Source organism: Argiope bruennichi, chromosome X2, assembly GCF_947563725.1.
Source record: "Argiope bruennichi chromosome X2, qqArgBrue1.1, whole genome shotgun sequence".
NCBI lineage: Eukaryota > Metazoa > Arthropoda > Arachnida > Araneae > Araneidae > Argiope > Argiope bruennichi.
In genome coordinates, this window is record NC_079163.1 from 102,239,435 (window position 1) to 102,252,898 (window position 13,464).

At 25.7% G+C, this 13,464-nt stretch overlaps 1 long non-coding RNA gene across 1 annotated transcript in view; it reads right to left on the reverse strand.

The window, feature by feature from the left end:
• The window catches only part of LOC129960201 (uncharacterized), a 238,511-nt gene extending 230,046 nt beyond the window's left edge, over positions 1-8,465 (reverse strand). The window contains exon 1 of the long non-coding RNA XR_008783555.1: positions 8,411-8,465. This is a non-coding gene — a long non-coding RNA (uncharacterized LOC129960201). The remainder of the gene's footprint in view (positions 1-8,410) is intronic.
• Between the last annotated feature and the right edge of the window lie 4,999 nt (positions 8,466-13,464).

The following is a 13,464-nucleotide window of genomic DNA, read 5'->3' on the forward strand; positions in this document are numbered from 1 at the left end:
TTCTATGAATATTTAAGATATTATTTGCAAATTAATATTATTTCCTTTTATTTTAGCATGATGAGTGATTTTAATACTTGAAGACTAAATATTCTTATAATACTGCAAATATGGCTTCATTTAAATTTTGCTTTGCCAAATATTTAAATTCGTATATTCTCTATTTTAATGGATTTGTCTGTTATATTTTATACGATACTAAGAAACATAAATAATTTACATCAATATTAAAAATTAATATGAGAATGAAACTCAGATTATAGCAAAAATTCAAATTCAAATTGTAATAACAATTTGTCAAGCTTTTCTTAATCTCCCAATAACACTTTACATTTTTTAATATTAAGCAGTATAAGAATAAATATTTTCAGTTTTTAAATTTCAAAAAACGGAGAAAAAATGTACTCAAAGAAGAAACAGAATTTGCCTTAATATCGCAAAGGTATGATTGAAAATTTGAAATAAAAACAAATAGACTTAGAAGTATTTTCTTTATTGCCAACATTTTAAGTAAAAAGTACAATTAGAAGTACAATATTAAACTGAGAATAATGAGATCTAATATTCTGCTGCAGCAGCAACAAGAATAAAGAATGAAAATTACAAACAGAAAGTGTCAAGTAGCAAAAAACATTAATTTTATAAGATAAATTCATGATTTGTTGTATCAAGACACATTTCTCCCATTCAAGGTCAAAGGACCAATTTATAATTCATGTTACTTTTTATCATCCCTTACATTAGAACACATTTAAATATAAACACAAAGTGGTAATTCAATAAAAAAACCTTGAAAATATGAAAGACAAACAAAAATATACACACCTCATTCATGTCTTAAGATTAGTTTGCATTTCAACCAAGTCCCTTTCATAACTTTTTATACCTATGAAAGGAAAGAAAAAAATGTTTAAATTCAACATGCAGTATTGTTAAAGAAATGTAAAACACATACACATCAGGACATAAATAATTATTTTTAAAAATTCAGAGACTTAAAAGTTTACACATCAAATCCCATTCTCAGTTTTTCGAAATACAGATTAATTATTAAGTTTATCAGAGAGAAAGCAGATTTCATTCTGCATTGACATTAGTATGTAACAGAGATTTTAGATATATATAAATTTCAAATGTAATAACAACTGAACATACTTTTCTTGATATGCCAAAAAATTAAGATTTACACTTTCAAATACCTTATATGCTAAAAAAGCAATATTTTCAGTTTTTAATTTTATAAAAAGGTTCAGAAAAGAATATAGTGGAATGAGAAACATAGTCAGTCTTACTAACACACAGAAATGCTCCAATATTTGAAATCAAAAGATATAGAATACAAACATTTTAAGTGAACAGTACAATTAGAAGTTAAATATTAAACTGAGAATAATGAGATCTAATATTCTGTTGCAGCTGCAACAAGAATAAAGAATGAAAAATACAATTAGAAAGTGTCAAGAAGCAAAAAACATTGATTATATGCCATAAATTCATGATTTGTTGTATCAAGACACATTTCTCCAATTCAAGGTCAAAGGACCAATTTATAATTCATGTTACTTTTTTCTCATCCCTTACATTGGAACATATTTAAATCTGAACACAAAGAGGTAATTCAATAAAAAAAAACCTTGAAAATATGAAAGACAAACAAAAATATACACACCTCATTCATGTCTTAAGATTAGTTTACATTTCAACCAAGTCCCTTTCATAACTTTTTATACCTATGAAAGGAAAGAAAAAAATGTTTAAATTCAACATGCAGTATTGTTAAAGAAATGTAAAACACATACACATCAGGACATAAATAATTATTTTTAAAAATTCAGAGACTTAAAAATTTACACATCAAATCCCATTCTCAGTTTTTCGAAATACTGATTAATTATTAAGTTTATCAGATAGAAAGCAGATTTCATTTTGCATTGACATTAGTATGTAACAGAGATTTAAGAAATAATATAAATTCAAATGTAATTACAACTGAACATACTTTTCTTGATATGCCAAAAAATTAAGCTTTACATTTTCAAATACCTTATATGCTAAAAAAGCAATATTTTGAGTTTTTAATTTTATAAGAAGGTTCAGAAAAGAATATAGTGAAATGAGAAACATTGTCAGTCTTACTAACACACAGAAATGCTCCAATATTTGAAATCAAAAGATATAGAATACAAACATTTTAAGTGAACAGTACAATTAGAAGTTAAATATTAAACTGAGAATAATGAGATCTAATATTCTGTTGCAGCTGCAACAAGAATAAAGAATGAAAAATACAATTAGAAAGTGTCAAGAAGCAAAAAACATTGATTATATGCCATAAATTCATGATTTGTTGTATCAAGACACATTTCTCCAATTCAAGGTCAAAGGACCAATTTATAATTCATGTTACTTTTTTCTCATCCCTTACATTGGAACATATTTAAATCTGAACACAAAGAGGTAATTCAATAAAATAAACCTTGAAAATATGAAAGACAAACAAAAATATACACACCTCATTCATGTCTTAAGATTAGTTTACATTTCAAACAAGTCCCTTTCATAACTTTTTATACCTATGAAAGGAAAGAAAAAAATGTTTAAATTCAACATGCAGTATTGTTAAAGAAATGTAAAACACATACACATCAGGACATAAATAATTATTTTTAAAAATTCAGAGACTTAAAAATTTACACATCAAATCCCATTCTCAGTTTTTCGAAATACTGATTAATTATTAAGTTTATCAGACAGAAAGCAGATTTCATTTTGCATTGACATTAGTATGTAACAGAGATTTAAGAAATAATATAAATTCAAATGTAATTACAACTGAACATACTTTTCTTGATATGCCAAAAAATTAAGCTTTACATTTTCAAATACCTTATATGCTAAAAAAGCAATATTTTGAGTTTTTAATTTTATAAGAAGGTTCAGAAAAGAATATAGTGAAATGAGAAACATTGTCAGTCTTACTAACACACAGAAATGCTCCAATATTTGAAATCAAAAGATATAGAATACAAACATTTTAAATGAACACTACAATTAGAAGTTAAATATTAAACTGAGAATAATGAGATCTAATATTCTGTTGCAGCTGCAACAAGAATAAAGAATGAAAAATACAATTAGAAAGTGTCAAGAAGCAAAAAACATTGATTATATGCCATAAATTCATGATTTGTTGTATCAAGACACATTTCTCCAATTCAAGGTCAAAGGACCAATTTATAATTCATGTTACTTTTTTCTCATCCCTTACATTGGAACACATTTAAATCTGAACACAAAGAGGTAATTCAATAAAAAAGCCTTGAAAATATGAAAGACAAACAAAAATATACACACCTCATTCATGTCTTAAGATTAGTTTACATTTCAACCAAGTCCCTTTCATAACTTTTTATACCTATGAAAGGAAAGAAAAAAATGTTTAAATTCAACATGCAGTATTGTTAAAGAAATGTAAAACACATACACATCAGGACATAAATAATTATTTTTAAAAATTCAGAGACTTAAAAATTTACACATCAAATCCCATTCTCAGTTTTTCGAAATACTGATTAATTATTAAGTTTATCAGACAGAAAGCAGATTTCATTCTGCATTGACATTAGTATGTAACAGAGATTTAAGAAATAATATAAATTCAAATGTAATTACAACTGAACATACTTTTCTTGATATGCCAAAAAATTAAGCTTTACATTTTCAAATACCTTATATGCTAAAAAAGCAATATTTTGAGTTTTTAATTTTATAAGAAGGTTCAGAAAAGAATATAGTGAAATGAGAAACATTGTCAGTCTTACTAACACACAGAAATGCTCCAATATTTGAAATCAAAAGATATAGAATACAAACATTTTAAATGAACACTACAATTAGAAGTTAAATATTAAACTGAGAATAATGAGATCTAATATTCTGTTGCAGCTGCAACAAGAATAAAGAATGAAAAATACAATTAGAAAGTGTCAAGAAGCAAAAAACATTGATTATATGCCTTAAATTCATGATTTGTTGTATCAAGACACATTTCTCCCATTCAAGGTCAAAGGACCAATTTATAATTCATGTTACTTTTTATCATCTCTTACATTAGAACACATTTAAATATGAACACAAAGTTGTAATTCAATAAAAAAAAAACCATGAAAATATGAAAGACAAACAAAAATATACACACCTCATTCATGTCTTAAGATTAGTTTGCATTTCAACCAAGTCCCTTTCATAACTTTTTATACCTATGAAAGGAAAGAAAAAAATGTTTAAATTCAACATGCAGTATTGTTAAAGAAATGTAAAACACATACACATCAGGACATAAATAATTATTTTTAAAAATTCAGAGACTTAAAATTTACACACCAAATCCCATTCTCAGTTTTTCGAAATACAGATTAATTATTAAGTTTATCAGAGAGAAAGCAGATTTCATTCTGCATTGACATTAGTATGTAACAGAGATTTTAGATATATATAAATTTCAAATGTAATAACAACTGAACATACTTTTCTTGATATGCCAAAAAATTAAGATTTACATTTTCAAATACCTTATATGCTAAAAAAGCAATATTTTCAGTTTTTAATTTTATAAAAAGGTTCAGAAAAGAATATAGTGGAATGAGAAATATAGTCAGTCTTACTAACACACAGAAATGCTCCAATATTTGAAATCAAAAGATATAGAATACAAACATTTTAAGTGAACAGTACAATTAGAAGTTAAATATTAAACTGAGAATAATGAGATCTTATATTCTGTTGCAGCTGCAACAAGAATAAAGAATGAAAAATACAAATAGAAAGTGTCAAGAAGCAAAAAAACATTGATTTTATGCCATAAATTCATGATTTGTTGTATCAAGACACATTTCTCCAATTCAAGGTCAAAGGACCAATTTATAATTCATGTTACCTTTTTCTCATCCCTTACATTGGAACACATTTAAATATGAACACAAAGTGGTAATTCAATAAAAAAAAAAACTTGAAAATATGAAAGACAAAGAAAAATATACACACCTCATTAATGTCTTAAGATTAGTTTGCATTTCAACCAAGTCCCTTTCATAACTTTTTATACCTATGAAAGGAAAGAAAAAAATGTTTAAATTCAACATGCAGTATTGTTAAAGAAATGTAAAACACATACACATCAGGACATAAATAATTATTTTTAAAAATTCAGAGACTTAAAAGTTTACACATCAAATCCCATTCTCAGTTTTTCGAAATACAGATTAATTATTAAGTTTATCAGAGAGAAAGCAGATTTCATTCTGCATTGACATTAGTATGTAACAGAGATTTTAGATATATATAAATTTCAAATGTAATAACAACTGAACATACTTTTCTTGAATGCCAAAAAATTAAGATTTACATTTTCAAATACCTTATATGCTAAAAAAGCAATATTTTCAGTTTTTAATTTTATAAAAAGGTTCAGAAAAGAATATAGTGGAATGAGAAACATAGTCAGTCTTACTAACACACAGAAATGCTCCAATATTTGAAATCAAAAGATATAGAATACAAACATTTTAAGTGAACAGTACAATTAGAAGTTAAATATTAAACTGAGAATAATGAGATCTAATATTCTGTTGCAGCTGCAACAAGAATAAAGAATGAAAAATACAATTAGAAAGTGTCAAGAAGCAAAAAACATTGATTATATGCCATAAATTCATGATTTGTTGTATCAAGACACATTTCTCCAATTCAAGGTCAAAGGACCAATTTATAATTCATGTTACTTTTTTCTCATCCCTTACATTGGAACACATTTAAATCTGAACACAAAGAGGTAATTCAATAAAAAAGCCTTGAAAATATGAAAGACAAACAAAAATATACACACCTCATTCATGTCTTAAGATTAGTTTACATTTCAACCAAGTCCCTTTCATAACTTTTTATACCTATGAAAGGAAAGAAAAAAATGTTTAAATTCAACATGCAGTATTGTTAAAGAAATGTAAAACACATACACAGCAGGACATAAATAATTATTTTTAAAAATTCAGAGACTTAAAAATTTACACATCAAATCCCATTCTCAGTTTTTCGAAATACTGATTAATTATTAAGTTTATCAGACAGAAAGCAGATTTCATTCTGCATTGACATTAGTATGTAACAGAGATTTAAGAAATAATATAAATTCAAATGTAATTACAACTGAACATACTTTTCTTGATATGCCAAAAAATTAAGCTTTACATTTTCAAATACCTTATATGCTAAAAAAGCAATATTTTGAGTTTTTAATTTTATAAGAAGGTTCAGAAAAGAATATAGTGAAATGAGAAACATTGTCAATCTTACTAACACACAGAAATGCTCCAATATTTGAAATCAAAAGATATAGAATACAAACATTTTAAATGAACACTACAATTAGAAGTTAAATATTAAACTGAGAATAATGAGATCTAATATTCTGTCGCAGCTGCAACAAGAATAAAGAATGAAAAATACAAATAGAAAGTGTCAAGAAGCAAAAAACATTGATTTTATGCCATAAATTCATGATTTGTTGTATCAAAACACATTTCTCCAATTCAAGGTCAAAGGACCAATTTATAATTCATGTTACTTTTTTCTCATCCCTTACATTGGAACACATTTAAATATGAACACAAAGTGGTAATTCAATAAAAAAACTTGAAAATATGAAAGACAAACAAAAATATACACACCTCATTCATGTCTTAAGATTAGTTTGCATTTCAACCAAGTCCCTTTCATAACTTTTTATACCTATGAAAGGAAAGAAAAAAATGTTTAAATTCAACATGCAGTATTGTTAAAGAAATGTAAAACACATACACATCAGGACATAAATAATTATTTTTAAAAATTCAGAGACTTAAAAGTTTACACATCAAATCCCATTCTCAGTTTTTCGAAATACAGATTAATTATTAAGTTTATCAGAGAGAAAGCAGATTTCATTCTGCATTGACATTAGTATGTAACAGAGATTTTAGATATATATAAATTTCAAATGTAATAACAACTGAACATACTTTTCTTGATATGCCAAAAAATTAAGATTTACATTTTCAAATACCTTATATGCTAAAAAAGCAATATTTTCAGTTTTTAATTTTATAAAAAGGTTCAGAAAAGAATATAGTGGAATGAGAAACATAGTCAGTCTTACTAACACACAGAAATGCTCCAATATTTGAAATCAAAAGATATAGAATACAAACATTTTAAGTGAACAGTACAATTAGAAGTTAAATATTAAACTGAGAATAATGAGATCTAATATTCTGTTGCAGCTGCAACAAGAATAAAGAATGAAAAATACAATTAGAAAGTGTCAAGAAGCAAAAAACATTGATTATATGCCATAAATTCATGATTTGTTGTATCAAGACACATTTCTCCAATTCAAGGTCAAAGGACCAATTTATAATTCATGTTACCTTTTTCTCATCCCTTACATTGGAACACATTTAAATATGAACACAAAGTGGTAATTCAATAAAAAAAAAACTTGAAAATATGAAAGACAAAGAAAAATATACACACCTCATTCATGTCTTAAGATTAGTTTGCATTTCAACCAAGTCCCTTTCATAACTTTTTATACCTATGAAAGGAAAGAAAAAAATGTTTAAATTCAACATGCAGTATTGTTAAAGAAATGTAAAACACATACACATCAGGACATAAATAATTATTTTTAAAAATTCAGAGACTTAAAAATTTACACATCAAATCCCATTCTCAGTTTTTCGAAATACTGATTAATTATTAAGTTTATCAGACAGAAAGCAGATTTCATTCTGCATTGACATTAGTATGTAACAGAGATTTAAGAAATAATATAAATTCAAATGTAATTACAACTGAACATACTTTTCTTGATATGCCAAAAAATTAAGCTTTACATTTTCAAATACCTTATATGCTAAAAAAGCAATATTTTGAGTTTTTAATTTTATAAGAAGGTTCAGAAAAGAATATAGTGAAATGAGAAACATTGTCAGTCTTACTAACACACAGAAATGCTCCAATATTTGAAATCAAAAGATATAGAATACAAACATTTTAAATGAAAACTACAATTAGAAGTTAAATATTAAACTGAGAATAATGAGATCTAATATTCTGTCGCAGCTGCAACAAGAATAAAGAATGAAAAATACAAATAGAAAGTGTCAAGAAGCAAAAAACATTGATTTTATGCCATAAATTCATGATTTGTTGTATCAAAACACATTTCTCCAATTCAAGGTCAAAGGACCAATTTATAATTCATGTTACTTTTTTCTCATCCCTTACATTGGAACACATTTAAATATGAACACAAAGTGGTAATTCAATAAAAAAACTTGAAAATATGAAAGACAAACAAAAATATACATACCTCATTCATGTCTTAAGATTAGTTTGCATTTCAACCAAGTCCCTTTCATAACTTTTTATACCTATGAAAGGAAAGAAAAAAATGTTTAAATTCAACATGCAGTATTGTTAAAGAAATGTAAAACACATACACATCAGGACATAAATAATTATTTTTAAAAATTCAGAGACTTAAAAGTTTACACATCAAATCCCATTCTCAGTTTTTCGAAATACAGATTAATTATTAAGTTTATCAGAGAGAAAGCAGATTTCATTCTGCATTGACATTAGTATGTAACAGAGATTTTAGATATATATAAATTTCAAATGTAATAACAACTGAACATACTTTTCTTGATATGCCAAAAAATTAAGATTTACATTTTCAAATACCTTATATGCTAAAAAAGCAATATTTTCAGTTTTTAATTTTATAAAAAGGTTCAGAAAAGAATATAGTGGAATGAGAAACATAGTCAGTCTTACTAACACACAGAAATGCTCCAATATTTGAAATCAAAAGATATAGAATACAAACATTTTAAGTGAACAGTACAATTAGAAGTTAAATATTAAACTGAGAATAATGAGATCTAATATTCTGTTGCAGCTGCAACAAGAATAAAGAATTAAAAATACAATTAGAAAGTGTCAAGAAGCAAAAAACATTGATTATATGCCTTAAATTCATGATTTGTTGTATCAAGACACATTTCTCCCATTCAAGGTCAAAGGACCAATTTATAATTCATGTTACTTTTTATCATCTCTTACATTAGAACACATTTAAATATGAACACAAAGTTGTAATTCAATAAAAAAAAACCATGAAAATATGAAAGACAAACAAAAATATACACACCTCATTCATGTCTTAAGATTAGTTTGCATTTCAACCAAGTCCCTTTCATAACTTTTTATACCTATGAAAGGAAAGAAAAAAATGTTTAAATTCAACATGCAGTATTGTTAAAGAAATGTAAAACACATACACATCAGGACATAAATAATTATTTTTAAAAATTCAGAGACTTAAAATTTATACACCAAATCCCATTCTCAGTTTTTCGAAATACAGATTAATTATTAAGTTTATCAGAGAGAAAGCAGATTTCATTCTGCATTGACATTAGTATGTAACAGAGATTTTAGATATATATAAATTTCAAATGTAATAACAACTGAACATACTTTTCTTGATATGCCAAAAAATTAAGATTTACATTTTCAAATACCTTATATGCTAAAAAAGCAATATTTTCAGTTTTTAATTTTATAAAAAGGTTCAGAAAAGAATATAGTGGAATGAGAAATATAGTCAGTCTTACTAACACACAGAAATGCTCCAATATTTGAAATCAAAAGATATAGAATACAAACATTTTAAGTGAACAGTACAATTAGAAGTTAAATATTAAACTGAGAATAATGAGATCTTATATTCTGTTGCAGCTGCAACAAGAATAAAGAATGAAAAATACAAATAGAAAGTGTCAAGAAGCAAAAAAACATTGATTTTATGCCATAAATTCATGATTTGTTGTATCAAGACACATTTCTCCAATTCAAGGTCAAAGGACCAATTTATAATTCATGTTACCTTTTTCTCATCCCTTACATTGGAACACATTTAAATATGAACACAAAGTGGTAATTCAATAAAAAAAAAACTTGAAAATATGAAAGACAAAGAAAAATATACACACCTCATTCATGTCTTAAGATTAGTTTGCATTTCAACCAAGTCCCTTTCATAACTTTTTATACCTATGAAAGGAAAGAAAAAAATGTTTAAATTCAACATGCAGTATTGTTAAAGAAATGTAAAACACATACACATCAGGACATAAATAATTATTTTTAAAAATTCAGAGACTTAAAAGTTTACACATCAAATCCCATTCTCAGTTTTTTTTCGAAATACAGATTAATTATTAAGTTTATCAGAGAGAAAGCAGATTTCATTCTGCATTGACATTAGTATGTAACAGAGATTTTAGATATATATAAATTTCAAATGTAATAACAACTGAACATACTTTTCTTGATATGCCAAAAAATTAAGATTTACATTTTCAAATACCTTATATGCTAAAAAAGCAATATTTTCAGTTTTTAATTTTATAAAAAGGTTCAGAAAAGAATATAGTGGAATGAGAAACATAGTCAGTCTTACTAACACACAGAAATGCTCCAATATTTGAAATCAAAAGATATAGAATACAAACATTTTAAGTGAACAGTACAATTAGAAGTTAAATATTAAACTGAGAATAATGAGATCTAATATTCTGTTGCAGCTGCAACAAGAATAAAGAATGAAAAATACAATTAGAAAGTGTCAAGAAGCAAAAAACATTGATTATATGCCATAAATTCATGATTTGTTGTATCAAGACACATTTCTCCAATTCAAGGTCAAAGGACCAATTTATAATTCATGTTACTTTTTTCTCATCCCTTACATTGGAACACATTTAAATCTGAACACAAAGAGGTAATTCAATAAAAAAGCCTTGAAAATATGAAAGACAAACAAAAATATACACACCTCATTCATGTCTTAAGATTAGTTTACATTTCAACCAAGTCCCTTTCATAACTTTTTATACCTATGAAAGGAAAGAAAAAAATGTTTAAATTCAACATGCAGTATTGTTAAAGAAATGTAAAACACATACACATCAGGACATAAATAATTATTTTTAAAAATTCAGAGACTTAAAAGTTTACACATCAAATCCCATTCTCAGTTTTTCGAAATACAGATTAATTATTAAGTTTATCAGAGAGAAAGCAGATTTCATTCTGCATTGACATTAGTATGTAACAGAGATTTTAGATATATATAAATTTCAAATGTAATAGCAACTGAACATACTTTTCTTGATATGCCAAAAAATTAAGATTTACATTTTCAAATACCTTATATGCTAAAAAAGCAATATTTTCAGTTTTTAATTTTATAAAAAGGTTCAGAAAAGAATATAGTGGAATGAGAAACATAGTCAGTCTTACTAACACACAGAAATGCTCCAATATTTGAAATCAAAAGATATAGAATACAAACATTTTAAGTGAACAGTACAATTAGAAGTTAAATATTAAACTGAGAATAATGAGATCTAATATTCTGTTGCAGCTGCAACAAGAATAAAGAATGAAAAATACAATTAGAAAGTGTCAAGAAGCAAAAAACATTGATTATATGCCATAAATTCATGATTTGTTGTATCAAGACACATTTCTCCAATTCAAGGTCAAAGGACCAATTTATAATTCATGTTACCTTTTTCTCATCCCTTACATTGGAACACATTTAAATATGAACACAAAGTGGTAATTCAATAAAAAAAAAACTTGAAAATATGAAAGACAAAGAAAAATATACACACCTCATTCATGTCTTAAGATTAGTTTGCATTTCAACCAAGTCCCTTTCATAACTTTTTATACCTATGAAAGGAAAGAAAAAAATGTTTAAATTCAACAAGCAGTATTGTTAAAGAAATGTAAAACACATACACATCAGGACATAAATAATTATTTTTAAAAATTCAGAGACTTAAAAGTTTACACATCAAATCCCATTCTCAGTTTTTCGAAATACAGATTAATTATTAAGTTTATCAGAGAGAAAGCAGATTTCATTCTGCATTGACATTAGTATGTAACAGAGATTTTAGATATATATAAATTTCAAATGTAATAACAACTGAACATACTTTTCTTGATATGCCAAAAAATTAAGATTTACATTTTCAAATACCTTATATGCTAAAAAAGCAATATTTTCAGTTTTTAATTTTATAAAAAGGTTCAGAAAAGAATATAGTGGAATGAGAAACATAGTCAGTCTTACTAACACACAGAAATGCTCCAATATTTGAAATCAAAAGATATAGAATACAAACATTTTAAGTGAACAGTACAATTAGAAGTTAAATATTAAACTGAGAATAATGAGATCTAATATTCTGTTGCAGCTGCAACAAGAATAAAGAATGAAAAATACAATTAGAAAGTGTCAAGAAGCAAAAAACATTGATTATATGCCATAAATTCATGATTTGTTGTATCAAGACACATTTCTCCAATTCAAGGTCAAAGGACCAATTTATAATTCATGTTACTTTTTTCTCATCCCTTACATTGGAACACATTTAAATCTGAACACAAAGAGGTAATTCAATAAAAAAGCCTTGAAAATATGAAAGACAAACAAAAATATACACACCTCATTCATGTCTTAAGATTAGTTTACATTTCAACCAAGTCCCTTTCATAACTTTTTATACCTATGAAAGGAAAGAAAAAAATGTTTAAATTCAACATGCAGTATTGTTAAAGAAATGTAAAACACATACACATCAGGACATAAATAATTATTTTTAAAAATTCAGAGATTTGAAAATTTACACATCAAATCCCAATCTCAGTTTTTCGAAATACAGATTAATTATTAAGTTTATCAGAGAGAAAGCAGATTTCATTCTGCATTGACATTAGTATGTAACAGAGATTTTAGATATATATAAATTTCAAATGTAATAGCAACTGAACATACTTTTCTTGATATGCCAAAAAATTAAGATTTACATTTTCAAATACCTTATATGCTAAAAAAGCAATATTTTCAGTTTTTAATTTTATAAAAAGGTTCAGAAAAGAATATAGTGGAATGAGAAACATAGTCAGTCTTACTAACACACAGAAATGCTCCAATATTTGAAATCAAAAGATATAGAATACAAACATTTTAAGTGAACAGTACAATTAGAAGTTAAATATTAAACTGAGAATAATGAGATCTAATATTCTGTTGCAGCTGCAACAAGAATAAAGAATGAAAAATACAATTAGAAAGTGTCAAGAAGCAAAAAACATTGATTATATGCCATAAATTCATGATTTGTTGTATCAAGACACATTTCTCCAATTCAAGGTCAAAGGACCAATTTATAATTCATGTTACCTTTTTCTCATCCCTTACATTGGAACACATTTAAATATGAACACAAAGTGGTAATTCAATAAAAAAAAAACTTGAAAATATGAAAGACAAAGAAAAAT